At 39.2% G+C, this 14,936-nt stretch overlaps 2 pseudogenes; both read right to left on the bottom strand.

The window, feature by feature from the left end:
• Nucleotides 1–1,187: 1,187 nt before the first annotated feature.
• On the bottom strand, nt 1,188–1,839 carry LOC112296356 (maleylacetoacetate isomerase pseudogene; annotated as a pseudogene).
• Nucleotides 1,840–1,930: 91 nt separating this feature from the next.
• On the bottom strand, nt 1,931–2,424 carry LOC112296287 (large ribosomal subunit protein eL31-like; annotated as a pseudogene).
• Between the last annotated feature and the right edge of the window lie 12,512 nt (nt 2,425–14,936).

The following is a 14,936-nucleotide window of genomic DNA, read 5'->3' as shown; positions in this document are numbered from 1 at the left end:
CTCTCACACAGCCCACCTCTCCAGCTGGACTGGGGACTGTCTAGGTCAGGGCCCATCACGGCCCAACTCTTAACTCTCTGCAGCCAGCAAATATGGTCTCTGTTAAGTTTACTATTTAGTCCTTATTCCCCTCCCTGGGACTTCAAGCAACCAGGTCTCTCTCGGTGCTGCTCAAACTTTGTTTGGTAGGGGAGGAAGCAGTTAACCCAGCTCTCTCCCAAGAGTCCTGTGGCAGACCCAGTGGACACCAGACCTGGGGTTGCAGTCACCCTGGTCCCCACGCTGGTTCCAGGTCCCTTATTGTCCTGAAGCAATCCCCTTACTGTCTGGTTTTTCAGTGTCCTCTACATTTTTTGGTCTCCTGTCTTCATATATGCTGGGGTACTGTTGGCTGTTCGCTTTGTTCCTCAGTAGATCGGCTAGGTGTTTCACCCGTGTGCAGGGGGAAGTGGACTCTGCTCCCACCTATCTTGCCACCATCTTCCCTTTCTCTAGTTCCTCTACATTCTTGCTAACACTTGTTATTTTCCTTTTTTTTTTTAATTATACCCATCCTGGTGGGTATGAAGTAGCATCCCACTGAAGTTTTTACTTACATCTCCCAGATTATGAATGATGTATATTTTCACATATTTTCAATAAGTGTCTCAATATTATTATTTATTTAATACATATTTAATGATTTCTATATTAGGCAAGTCATCCTTTTCCTTTAAAATTGCCTAAAATTCCCCAACTAGACCATGACTGTTTCCTTTTTTTTTTTTTTTTTTTTTTTTTTTGTGAACAACTTTGTGGCCTGGGATTCAGTTAAATTATCAAATTGCAGGTATAGTGGAGGGGATGGAAAGAAGCACACAGACATCCTTATGACTTTCTGGTAAACTTGGCAGGCATTTTAGTGTCCATTCTCATTTCATCTTAATGACTGCACCATGATATAGGTGGCAGGTAATATTCCTGCTTTCCTCCCTCCCAGTATTCTCCTACCCACCCCTGACCATGTTTGACAGATGACGGGACAAAGGCAAAAAAAGGTTCAGTGAGAAGGCAGATTGAAGGCTAAAGTTCAAGTTCAAGGGGTACGAGTGAAAGTCTTCTCCTTCTGCAGTTAGAGCTTGCTCATTCCCTGGCCTGTTCAGCTCACACAACTCATGCTCATGCACCAGTGGTGCATATTTTGAGAGCTAGGCCCTCAACTCAGTGGGTATGTCTAGCTTCCAGCTGGGAGGAGACACTTGGAAAGTCTTTAAGGCAAGCAGTGAGTTGTTGATATGGCTGATGGTAGAGTAAGGAGTGAGATCCACCTTGACCCTTTCAGCATTTGCCACCTAAGGTGTTAAGTAGAAATCAGCCATGGACACCTTGTCTCCCACATAGTACTTCTCTGATGTGCCCTGTAGGATCTGCTCCAAAGTGCTAAAGCCAGGACAGTGGCTCTGTGGGCTCACATCAGCTGGCTCTCCTGTCCCTCTTACTTCAGGTCAGACAGGTTCTTCAGGGGCTGGATGCCTCTGGTGATGAGGTCGGAAATCATGTGTGCAATGATGAGGACCCTCTTCTTTGGGTCCTGAGGCAGGGGTTGTGGAGTGGGCCAAGTCTTTGGGTACTCAGTGATAGCCAGGGACTGGTCAGTGATGATGTCATCACTCTTTAGTGGTGGCACCTGCTTCATGGGATTGAGTGCCTGGAATTCTTCAGAGATCTGCTGGCTTTGTCCTTTATGAGGTTGATGGGCACTGTTTCATAGTCAATGTTCCTCAAGGCCAGAGTGATTTGAGCTCTCCAGAAGCAGGAGCTTCAGAAATAGGAATAGAAGATGTGCTTCCCTATTTGCATCTTGAATTATGGACAGCCCCTCACCCAGGCAGGAGTCTTTGCACCTGGGACTCTCAGACTCATTGATGTCTGAGCTAGACCATGAGCTTTTCTAGAGCAAAAATGGTGGCATGCATTGCTGTATCTCCAATGCCTTGTTCAGTGATGCCTGCATCAAAATACTTAATATAAACATTGAATAAATAAATGGGTAAATTATCACTGGATATGGGAATCCACTGTGGAACTTGTAAGCAAGCATTTTTTTAAAAGTGGTGACAGGTGTATAAGTGACCAAAGTATAGAGCTTATTTGGTGAATCTTCATCCTTATTACGTGTTCTGGACAACCACCTCTTATACAGTATGGAAAATTTCTTATGCCTTTGGCCCAGACAGCTTTGTTGAATCTGGTGGCAATGCATACATCTGCAGTTCCCATCTCTATGGCAAATTTCTGGATCTTTTTGAGTGTCCAAGGGGCACACTTCTTGAAACCTACTTCCTGGATGTGCTTGTGAATGCTGATGGAGTATTCTTTGGTCACTACCTTGTTGATGGCAGAATGGTCCTTCTTTTTCTCACCGTCTTTCTTTTCAGGAACCATTATGCTGGGTCCAAGTTGGAAAGAAGCATAAGTAAGCATTTCTTAAACACCTACTCAATGTATGTGTGTTGTCTATAACTGGGCTTCAGTGACGGATTCAACTCCAAAAGTGATTTGTCATGGCCCCAATCATCTCTGTGCTCTACACTACAGCTTTTAACTCTGACAAAGCTCTACCAATACCTGGATCCAAATAAGTGTGGGTACTACCATTAAGCACATAGTTAGAGGAAAACCAGGCCCTGCTCCTATCAGGAAGTCAGTGTGCCCCCTTCTGGGAAATACTGTGAAGCCTGGGTTACTCCTGACAACTGGTATCAATGTATTGAAATCATTGTGCTGCATTTTAGTTTTTGGGGATATAAGAGATTGTTTTGTGTTTAAAGTGTTTACAATTCTGCCAGGAATAAGAATACTTAGTCTTGGATGAATTAGCAGAGCAATTCTGGCAATTTTTATATACATTTATTGTGAAAAGTGTATGCATACTACTATTTAATATATGTTCTTACTACTCCTTCTGAATATGGAATGAAACAATATTGATTTATTTCACAACCTTGACTATTTTGAATACCATATTCCAAAGGTATAAATCATGTTGAAAATTGGAAACAGACTTTACTAAATACATATCTGCTTTAAGATATTTTCCTCCTTTGTTTTCCCATTTATTACATGCTCTAACATATTAAATATTTTAGGTAGGCAGGGTGGACTCATTGGAAGATATTGAGCCCTCATACCAAATAGACCTGGTTCATATGGACCTCTGTTACTTACTAAATATGTGATATTGGGAAATGTGGTAGGCAGAATAATGTCTCCCCACCACCACCAGGTGTCCATATTCTAATATTCAGAACCTGTGAATGTTACTATCCATGGAAAAGTTGAGTTTTCAGAGACAATTAAGCTTATGGACCTTGGATGGGGAGAGTGTCCTGGGTTATGCAGGTAGGCCCAATCCAATCACACAAGTCCATTAAAGTGGCAAACATTTTCCAGCTGAAGTCAGTGAGATGCAAGGAAGTGGGAAGCAGAAGAGACATGGCAGAGGTGAAAGGGACTGGACTCACCTTTGCTGGTTTGAAGATGGAGGGACAATGCAATGAGGAATGAAGGGATCTTAAGGAACTGGGAGAGGCTCTTAGATGAAAGCCAGCAAGGAAATGGAAATCTCATACCACAACCACAAGGGACTGAATCCTGTCAAAAACCAGAAGGAAATACTATTCCCCTCAGTTTCCTGTAAGGAGCGCAGCCCTGCCAAACCTTGATTTCAGCTTGTGAGACCCGAAGTGGAGGACATGGTTGAGACATGTAATACCTGGATTCTGATCTTCAGAAATGTGAGACAATAGATAGATGTTGTTTTTATTGTTATTCAAGTACAGTTGTCTCTACTTGGCTCCAATCAATCCCCCCCATCCCAGCAAGTCCCAATCCCCACCCTTGATTTTATCACCCTTTGGTTTTGTCCATGTGTCTTTTATACATGTTCCTGAAAACCCTTACACTTCTTCCCCCCATTATCCTGTCCTACCTCTCCTCTGGTTACTGTCAGTTTGTTCTTAATTTAAATGTTTCTGGTTATATTTTGCTTGCTCTTTTCTTTTGTTGATTAGGTTCCCGTTAAAGGTGAGATGGTATAGTATTTATCTTTCACCACCTGGCTTATTTCACTTAGCATAATGCTCTCCAGTTCCATCCATGCTGTCACAAAGGGTAGGAGCTCCTTCTTTCTTTCCACTGCCTACTATTCCATCACGTAAATGTACCGTAGTTTTTTTTGTTTTTTTTTTTTATCTATTCATTCACTGATGGACACTTAGGTTGCTTCCAGCACTTGGCTATTGTAAATTGTGCTGCTATGAACATTGGAGTGCATAGTTTATTATGGATTGGTGTTTCAGGGTTCTTAGGATATAATCCTAAATGTAATTGCCAAGGCAAAAGGCAGTTCCATTTTTTGTTTTCTGAGGAAATTTCATACTGTTTTCCATAGTAGTTGCACCAGTCTGCATTCCCACCAACAGTGCACAAAGTTTCCCTTTTCTCCACATTGTCCCCAACACTTGCAGTTTGTTGATTTGTTTATGATGGCCATTCTGACTGGTGTGAGGTGGTATCTCATTGTGCTTTTAATTTGCATCTCTCTAATGACTAGACATGCTGAGCATCTTTTCATATGTCTCTGGGCCCTCTATATGTCCTCCTTGGAGAAGTGTCTGTTCAAGTCCTTTGTCCATTTTTTAATTGGATTGTTTGTCTTCTTAGAGTGGAGTCGTGTGAGTTCTTTATATATTTTGGAGATCAAACTCTTGTCTGAGGTATCATTGGCAAATATGTTTTCCCATACTGTTGGTTCTCTTTTCATTTTAATACTGTTTTCTTTAGCCATGCAGAACCTTTTTATTTTGATGAGATCTCATTTGTTTATTAATTCCCTTATGTCCTTTGCTCTAGCGGACATATCAATGAAAATATTGCTGTATAGAATATCTGAGATTTTCCTGCCTATGTTCTCCTCTAGGACTTTTATGGTGTTATGACTTATATTTAAGTCTTTTATCCATCTTGAGTTTATTTTCGTGTATGGTGTAATTTGGTGATCGAGTTTCATTTTTTTTGCCTGTAGCTGTCCAGATCTCCCAAGACCAGTTGTTGAAGAGGCTATTTTTACTCCATTTTATGCTTCTGCCCCCTCTGTCAAATATTAATTGGTCATAGAGACATGGGCTTATTTCTGGGCTTTCCTGTCTGTCCCATTGATCTACATGTCTTTTCTTATGCAAGTACCAGGCTGTTATGATGACCATAGCCTTGTAATATAGTTTGATGTCACCTATTGTGATCGATCTTACTTTGAATTTCATTCTCTAAATTACTGTGGCCATTCAGTGTCATTCATGGTCCCATATAAATTTCTGAAATGTTTGTTCTATATCTGTGAAATATGCCATTGGTATTTTAATAAAGATTGCATTGAATTTATAGATTGCTTTGGGTAATATGGACATTTTGATGATGTTAATTTCTTCAATCCATGAACGTGGTATATGATTCCATTTATTAGTGTCTTCCTTACCTTTTATCTTCAGTGTTGTGTAGTTTTCTGGGTACAGGTACTTTACAACCTTGGTCAGGTTTATTCCTAGGTATACTTTATTTTTCTTGTTGCTATATCAAATGATATTTTTACCCTGATTTCTGTTTCTGATATTTCATTGTTGGTGTACAAATATGCCTTCAATTTCTGAATATTGACCTTTTATCCTGCTGTTTTGCCCAATTAATTTTTTAGGTCAGGCAGTTTTTTGGTGTCATCTATAGGGTTTTCTATGTGCCCAATCATGCTATTTACAAACAATGACAGTTTTGCTTCATCCTTTCCTACATAGATACCCTTTATTTCTTCTTCTTGTCTCATTGCTGTGGCTAGGACTTCCAATAATATGTTGCATAGAAGTGGTGAAATCAGGCATTCTTTTCTTGTTCCTGATCTTAGTGGGAAAGATTTTAGTTTTTGCCCATAGAGTAAGATGTTGGCTGTAGGTATTTCATGTATATCGCCTTTATTATATTGAGGAATGCTCCCTCTATTCCCGCTTTGCTGAATGTTTTTATCATAAATTGGTGTTGTTCCTTATCCAATGATTTTTCCATATCTGTTGATATGATCATGTAATTTTTGTCTTTCCTTTTGTTTATGTGATATATTACATTTATTGATTTGCTAATGTTGTACTTTCCTTGTATCCCTGGGGTGAATCCCACTTGATCATGGTGAATGATCTTTTTAGTGTATTGCTGGATGTGGTTTGTCAATATTTTGTTGAGGATTTTAGAATCAATGTTCATCAGTGATATGGGCCTGTCGTTTTCTTTCCTTGTGTTGTCTGTATCTGGTTTTGGGAAAAGGGTGATGCAGCTTTCATAAAAAGAGTTTGGGAGTCTTCCATCTTCTTGGTTTTTAGAAATTTTCTTTGAAGGATAAGTGTCAGCTCTTCCTTAAAGGCTTTGTAAAATTCTCCTGTGAAACCGTCCAGTCTAGGGCTTTTGTGTGCCAGGAGATTTTTGATTACTGCTTCAATTTCATCAGTTGTTATTGGTCTGTTCAGGCTTTCTGCTTCTTCTTCACGAAGTTTTGGAAGATTATATGTTTCTAGATGTTTGTCCATTTTGCCTAGGTTTTCAAATTTCTTGATATATAATCCTTCATAGTAATTTCTTACAATCCTTTGTTTTTCTGTGGTATCAGTTGTAATCTTTCCTCTTTCATTTCTGATTGTGTTTATTTGGGTCCTCTCTTTTTTTCTTGATGAGTCTGTTTATAGACTTGTCAATTTTGTTTATCATTTCAAAGAACCAGCTCCTTGATTTATTGACTCATAGAATTGTTCTTTTATTCTGTATGTCATTTAATTAAGCTCTGATCTTGGTTATTTCCTTCCTTCTACTTGCTCTGGGGTATCTTTGTTGTTTTTCCTCCAGTTCTTCTAGGTGTAGGGTTAGGCTTTTTTTTTTTTTTTGAAATATTTCTATCTTTTTTAGGTAGGCCTGCATCTCTATGAACTTCCTTCTCAGGACTGCATTCACTGTGTCCCATAAGTTTTGCGCTGTTGTGAGTTCATTTTCATTTGTTTCCAGAAACCTTTTGATTTCTTTATTAATCTCGTTTTTAATCCAGTCATTGTGTAATAACATGCTATTCAATCTTTATGAATTTGAGTATTTTTGAGTTTTTTTCTTGAGGTTGGTTTCTAGTTTCAGTTCCTTGTAGTCGGAGAAAATGCTTGGTATTATTTCAATTTTCTTGAATTTGTTGAGGCTTGTTTTGTGTCCTATGATGTGTCCTATCTTTGAAAATGTTTCATGTGCTCTCTAAAATAATGTGTTTTCTTTTTGGGGATGAAAGTTTATATATATATATATATATATATATATATATATATATATATATATATATATGAGTTATGTCCATTTGATCTAGGACCTTTTCAATGCTGCGATATCTTTGTTGATAATTTTTTGGAAGATCTATCCATTTTTGATGGTGGGGTTTTAAAATCCCCTAGTGAATTTGTGTTGCTGTCTATATCTTTCATGAAGTCCTCTATGATTTTCCTTATATATTTGGGTGTCCCTATGTTGGATGCATATATTTTTATAATGTTTATGTCTTCTTGATGGATTTTTCTCTTGAGTATTATGAAGTCTTCTTCTGGATCTCTTTTTATGGCCCTTATTTTGATGTCTATTTTGTCTCATATCAGTATTGCTACCTTGGCTTTTTTTCTGCCCATTTGTTTGGGATATTTGTTCCAACCATTCACTTTCAATTTGTGTAAGTGTTTTGTTCTGAGTTGGGTGTCATGTAAGCAATACATGTGTGGGTCGTGAGTTTTTATCTGTTCATCTACTCTATATCTTTTGATTGAAGCATTTAATCCCTTTACATTTAAGGTTATTATTGATAGGTATTTATTCATTTCCACCCCTTTGTACCTGTATTCCTCTGTCTCTTACTCTTTTCTTTCCTTTTCTTATAGCAGTCCCGTTAGCATATCATGTAGTGCTGCTTTGGTGGAGATGTATTCTTTCAGCGTTCTTACATCTGGGAAACTCCTTATTTACCCTTCCATTTTAATTTTGAGCCTCATGGGTAGAGTATCGTTGGTTCCAGGCCTTTGTTTTTCATTACTTGGAATATTTCTTGCCATTCTCTCCTGGATCGGAATGTTTCTGTTGATGAATCAGCTGATAGCTTTTTCAGAGTTCCTTTGTATGTTACTTCTTTTTTCTGCAATGCTGCTTTAAAGTTTCTCTCTTTCTCTTTAAAACTTGGCGTTTTAATTATGGTATGTGTTGGAGTAGGCCTCTTTGTATTCATCTTGATTGGGACTCTGTGCTTCCTGCACTTGTGTGGTTTTTCACTGTGCAGGTTCAGAAAGTTTTCTGTCATTATTTTTTTCAGACAAGGTTTCTATCCCTTGTTCCTTTTCTTCTCCTTCTGGTATTCCTATGGTTAGGGTGTGTTTGCATTTCATGTTACCTTGGAGTCCCCTTAAGCTATCTTCATATTTTTCAATCATTTTTTGAGCAGCTGCTCTACCTGGGTTTTTCTTTCCACCTTGTCTTCCAGCTCACTAACTTGCTCTTCTGCTTTGTCCAGGCTGCATGTAACCCCTTCTGTTGTATTTTATTTTGGAAATTGTATTTTTCATTTCTTCCTGGTTTTTGTTTATAGTTCCTATATACTTTTTCATGGAGGTGTTTATATCACTCAGTTCCTTATAGTTGTCTGTGAGTTCCTTAAACATCCTTATAACCATTATTTTGAATTCTAAATCCGATAGTTTGCTTATCTCCATTTAATTTAGCCCTTTCATTGGGGAGTCTTCCATTCCTTTTGATTGCAGATTATTTTTCTGTCTCCCCATATTTTGTGACTCTTTTTGTTGTGTCTGCACCTCCTCATGTTCCACTTTGTTACCTGACTTTGTAGGGTGAACTTCTATGGTAGGAATTGTATGGGATTCAGGGGTGTGGTCTCTTTCATTTCCTTGTCTGGATGCTCTAGGTTTTTCCTTTTCTGTTTGTGTGGGCTTTCTTGGTGTACTTGGGTTTTTACCTGTTGGTGGGTTCTTTCCTTCCAGTAGGTATATTGGTGTTTATAGCTCCCACCTAATCTTGTATGTGATCAGTGGCAAGGGGAAAACAAAATGACTTAAGGCAATGGGAGAGTATTATATGAGATTTAAAGTACCAAAAGGTAGAGAAGAGATAGGAGATCCTTTGGATAAGTATAGCATTAACCATGATATTTCACCCAACTAGCTACTTTTTATAAAAGATGAAAAAGAAATAAGACTCTTGTTAGAGGGGAGATGTATTGTGAGCTGAACCCAGAACACAGAATGTTTCTAGGAGGCTAGATGATGAGATAAAGTGAGAGTAAATTATAGAAAGTAGGCATAGTATACGAGACAATAGAGTTAACCACAACAGTAATAAAACTCAGGAATATAGTGCAAAGGTTTAAGATCAGGGAGGGTTGCAGTGTATTAATTACAATTATATTGAACAATGATTATTTACAATAATACTGGAGCAACAATAATATGAGAAGAAATATATGATTTGAATAACAAGAATAGAAAGTACATGATCAAGAGTAGTTTGTATTGGAACACGAGGGAAATGAAATGAATATTAAAATAGAATATGAAAGAGAGAACAAAGAAAACCAGTCAAGCAATGCAATTAAACAAAGAAATAAAACAAAACAGAAATAAGATAAATAAAAATACTAATAAATAAAAGAAGTAAAAATATTGAAAATAAAAATAATTTATATAAACAATAAAATTCAAGTTCTATAGGATATCAAAGAGAAATTTGTTTCAGTTTCCCAGTTGTTGGGGTCAGCCTTGTGCTACATCTTTGTGTCTCTCTGTGGACTTTTCACAGCTCCAAGTCTTACTGTTTCACTTGGGAAGAAAAAAAAAAAATGGGGGAAAGAAGAAAAAAAACCTTCATGCTGACTTTAAACCTGCAAGGGGAGTTCTGCTGGTCATTTTGGCTGCTACAGGCAGAGTAGGGCTCTGCTTTGCTTTTCTCCCTTCCTACGGTTTTGCGAGGATGGGGGTCAGGTCTGAGCATCAGTATTCACAGTTGCCCAGCCTCCAGTCCAGGTCCTATGTGACCTGCCAGGGACTCATTGCCCATCTGCACCAGGCTGGCACCTTTATTCCACCAGTTTTGCCACCCATTTGGTGCACTAATTAGGGTCAACTCACATACCACTTTCTCCCTCTTTTCTGGCCTGGACACTGTGCACTCTCAAAGTTTCTTCAGGGTCATTCAGCTCCTGCACTAAATTAAGTCTCTCTGGGTACTGCTAATTCCTTGAGCTTTGCTGCACTTCTCTGAGTGGTCCGTGTGGTATGCCTTTTCCTTCTTCTTCATGAGCCAGCCATAGCACAAGCCAGCCACTGCAGAAGAGTTCCTTAAACAGAAGCTGAGAGCCTTTTTTGAGTGAAATCCACTTTGTTAAGCCCGCTGTCCTTAACAAGTGCCCGGGTTCTCGCACAGCCCAACTTTCTAACCAGACTGGAGACTATCCAGTTCAGGGCCCAACTCTTTTCCCTTTTGCAGGTGTAACCAGACTCACCAAGTTCTCTGGTAATGATCTAGCCAGTGTCTAGAGTCCCAAAGGTTAAACACCACCTCTTTGCATCTTCCATTTCATCTTTATTCCCCACAGTGACTTCAAGCATCCAGGTCCATCCTGGTGCCACAGTGTCCTTCCTGCTTTGGTAGGGGAAGGAACTGCTGGGCTGGCTCTCCTCCAAGGGTCCAATGGCAGGTGCTGGACTGGGGGCTACAGCAGCCTTGGTCCCCGTGCAGGTCCCAGGGACCTAAATGTCCAAACGCAATCTTCTTACTGTCTGTTTTTCAATGTCCTCCATAATTTTGGCCTCCAAACTTCATATAAGCTGGGATTCCACTGGCTTTTCACTCTCTTCCTCAGAAGATCAGATAGGAATTCCAGCTGGGTACAAAGGGAAGTGGGCTCTGCTCCCACCTACCTCACCATTGTCTTCCAGGATATTGATAGATATTGTTTTAAGCTAAGTTAGTTGTAACTTGTTACAGCACAAATAGAAACCTCACACAGTAAAGTACTATTTATAAATTGGGAATAAAACTGACTATCTTGAGGCGTTCTTGTAAAGATTAGAAATTACATTTTTTGAAAAGATTTTATTTATTTATCTTCTGAGGGGAAGGGAGGGAGAGAGGTAGAGAAATATCAATGTGCAGTTGCTTCTCGTGTGCCCCCTTCTGGGGATTGACCTGCAACCAAGGTGTGTGTTCTGACTGGGAATTGAACCTGTGACCCCTTGCTTGGAAAGCTAGCACTCAATCCACTGAGCCACAACAGCCATGGCAGAAGTTACATATTAAATTTCCTGTCATTTATGGTGAGGACAAATCCTATATGATCTCACTTATACCAGGAACATAATGAACAAAACAAACAAACAAGCAAAATAGAACCAGAGGCATGGGGACATGGATCAGAGGGACAGGGACCAGAAGGGAGTGGGAAAGGAGGTAAGGGAAGAAATAAATGGAAGGGCCTTGTTAAAGAATAAGTATAAATAACCCATGGAAATGGAAAACAGGGTGGGGATTGACTGTGGGAGCCAAGGATGAGTGGGGAAGGAGAGAGCAATGGGGCAAAATAGGGACAACTATAATAGAACAACAATAAAGAAACAAAGAAATAATGGTCAAATAAAGGTCAACTTTAGGTGGCTTATATTACACTGATTGGCCACTGGTTGAAGGTAACAGCTTCAGAACAACTGTTCACCTGCTTCTACTCATGAGCATATTAAAAAATATAGCATGGACTTCTGGTCAAGATATAGGTGTAGGTAGACACGCTTCACCTCCTCCTTCAGCAACGAGAAGATCACAACTAACCTCAAAATAAACAAACAAAAAAACACCCAGAGCTGTCAGAAAATTGAACTATATGAGAGTCCAACAACCAAGAATTTAAAGCAGCCATACTAATCCGGATGGATAGGAGGGGTGGAGATGGAAAGCCAGGGCACAGAGGACATGAGTAGAACAGAGAAACAGTGTTGCAGGTGGTGGCAAAATGGGTGGTCCCATATTCACATGTGGTGGGGAAAAGTTGGGAAGGATACCTTGGCAGTGAGCGATCCCACACGAGGGCAGACCTCATACCCCAGGGTTCCAGTGCCAGGAAGAGAAACCTTCATAATTTGGGCTGTAAAAACCACTGGTGATTGGGCCTATGGAAGAAATGCCAGTTATTAAGGAGTGTCCATTCATTGTTTAATAGCATGCTATTCAATCTCCATGTTTTTGAGTGCTTAGGGTTTTTTTCCTTGAGATTTATTTCTAGTCTCAGTCCCTTGTGGTCAGAGAAAATGCTTGATATATTCCAATTTTCTTGAACCTGTTGAGGCTTGTTTTGTGTCCTATCATGTAGTCTATCTTTTAAAATATTCCATGTGCATTTGAGAAGAATGTGTATTTTGCTTCTTTGGGATGAAAGGCTCTCTCTATATATCAGTTAAGTCGATTTCATCTGGGGTGTTATTCAATGCCACAATATCTTTGTTAATGTTTTGTTTCGAATGTCTGTCCATCTTTGACAGTGGGGTGTTAAAATCCCCTACTATAATTGTGTTTCTGTCAATATCTTTCTTGAAGTCATCCAAGATTTTCTTTATGTATTTGAGTGCTCCTATGTTGGGAGCATATATATTTGGAATGTTTATGTCTTTTTGGTGGATTCTTCCTTTGGGCATTATGAAGTGACCTTTTGGGTCTCTCTTTATGGCCCTTTTTCTGAAGCCTATTTTGTCTGATATAAGTATTGCTATCCCTGCTTTTTTTCCTGTCCATTTGCTTGGAATATTTGTTTCCAGCCCTTTATTTTAAGTTTGTGTAGGTCTTCTGTCCTGATGTGGGTCTCTTGTAGGAAGCATATATGTGGGTCATGCTTTCTTATCCATTCAGCTATGCTATGTCTTTTGATTGGAGCATTTAATCCATTTATATTTAAGGTTATTATGGATAGGTACTTATTCATTGTCTATTTTTTATGCCTGTGTTCTTCTCTCTCTCTCTTCTTTCCTTTCCTTAAAGCAGCTCCTTTAGCATTTCTTGCAGAGCTGGTTTGATGGAGGTGTATTCTTTTAGACTTCTTTTGTCTGGGAAACTCCTCACTTGGCCTTCTATCTTGATTGAGAGCCTTGCTGGGTAAAGTAGTCTTGGTTACAGGCCTCTGGTTCTCATTACTTGGAATATTTTTTGCCATTCTCTTCTGGCTTGAAGCATTTCTATTGCGAAGTCTGTTGGTAACCTTATTGGGGCTCCCTTGTATGTTATTTCCTGTTTCTCCCTTGCTGCCTTTAAGATCCTCTCTTTGTCTTGGAATTTTTCCATTTTAATTATGATGTGCCTTGCAATGGGCATCTTTGGGTACCTCTTGATTGGGACTCTCTGTGTGTCCTGTATTTGTGTGACTTTTTCTCTCATCGAATTAGGAAAATTTTCCATGATTCCTGTTTCAAATAGGTTTTATATCCTTTGCTCTTTCTCTTCTCCTTCTGGTAGCCCTACTATATGGATAAATAAAATACCTAGGAATAAACCTAACCAAGGATGTAAAAGACCTGTACTCAGAAAACTACACAACACTGAAGAAAGAAATTAAGGAAGACACAAACAAATGGAAGCATGTACCATACTCATGGATTGGAAGAATTAACATCATCAAAAACGCCATACTACCCAAAGCAATTTATAGATTCAATGCAATCCGTATTAGAGTACCCATGACATATTTCACAGATATAGAATGAACATTTTATAAATTTATGTGGAACCATAAAAGACCCAGAATACCTGCAGCAATTTTGAGAAAAAAGAACAAAGCAGGAGGGATCACAATACCTGATATCCAACGGTATTACAAGGCCACAGTATTCAAAACAGCCTGGTACTGGCATAAAAACAGGCACATAGACCAAATGGAACAGAAAAGAGAGCCCAGAAATAAACTCAAGTCTTTACCATCAATTAATATTTGACAAAGGAGGCAGGAGCATAAAATGGAGCAAAAACAGCCTCTTCAACAGATGGTATTGGGAGATCTGGACAGCTACATGCAAAAAAATGAAATTCGATCACCAACTTACGCCACACACAAAAATAAACTCCAGATGGATAAAAGACTTAAATATAAGTGGTAACACCATAAAAATCCTTGAGGAAAACATTGGCAGGAAAATCTCAGACATTCCACGCAGCAACATTCTCACAAACATGTCCCCTAAAGTGAGGGACATAAAGGAAAGAATAAACAAATGGGACCTTATCAAAATAAAAAGCTTCTGCATGGCTAAAGAAAACAGCACCAAATTACAAAGAGAATCAACAGTATGGGAAAACATATTTGCTAATGATACCTCAGACAAGGGCCTGATCTCCAAAATATATAAAGAACTCACACGACTGCACTCCAGGAAGACAAACAACCCAATTAAAAAATGGGCAAAGGACTTGAACAGACACTTCTCCAAGGAAGACATACAGAGGGCCCAGAGACATATGAAAAGATGCTCAGCATCAGTAGCCATCAGAGAGATGCAAATTAAAACCACAATGAGGTATCATCTCACACTAGTCAGAGTGGCCAACATAAACAAATCCACAAACAAATGTTGGAGAGGATGTGGGGAAAAGGGAACCCTAGTGCACTGTTGGTGGGAATGCAGACTGGTGAGGCCACTGTGGAAATCAGTATGGGATTTCCTCAGAACACTAAAAATGGAATTCCCCTTTGACCCAGCAATTCCGCTGCTGGGATTATACCCTAAGAACTCTGAAACACCAATCCAAAGAACCTGTGCACCCCAATGTTCATAGCAGCACAATTTGCAATAGCCAAGTAC

Source organism: Desmodus rotundus, chromosome X (assembly GCF_022682495.2).
Source record: "Desmodus rotundus isolate HL8 chromosome X, HLdesRot8A.1, whole genome shotgun sequence".
NCBI lineage: Eukaryota > Metazoa > Chordata > Mammalia > Chiroptera > Phyllostomidae > Desmodus > Desmodus rotundus.
The sequence above is the reverse complement of the archived record's forward strand: the minus strand, read 5'-3'. Positions and strand labels throughout refer to the sequence as shown.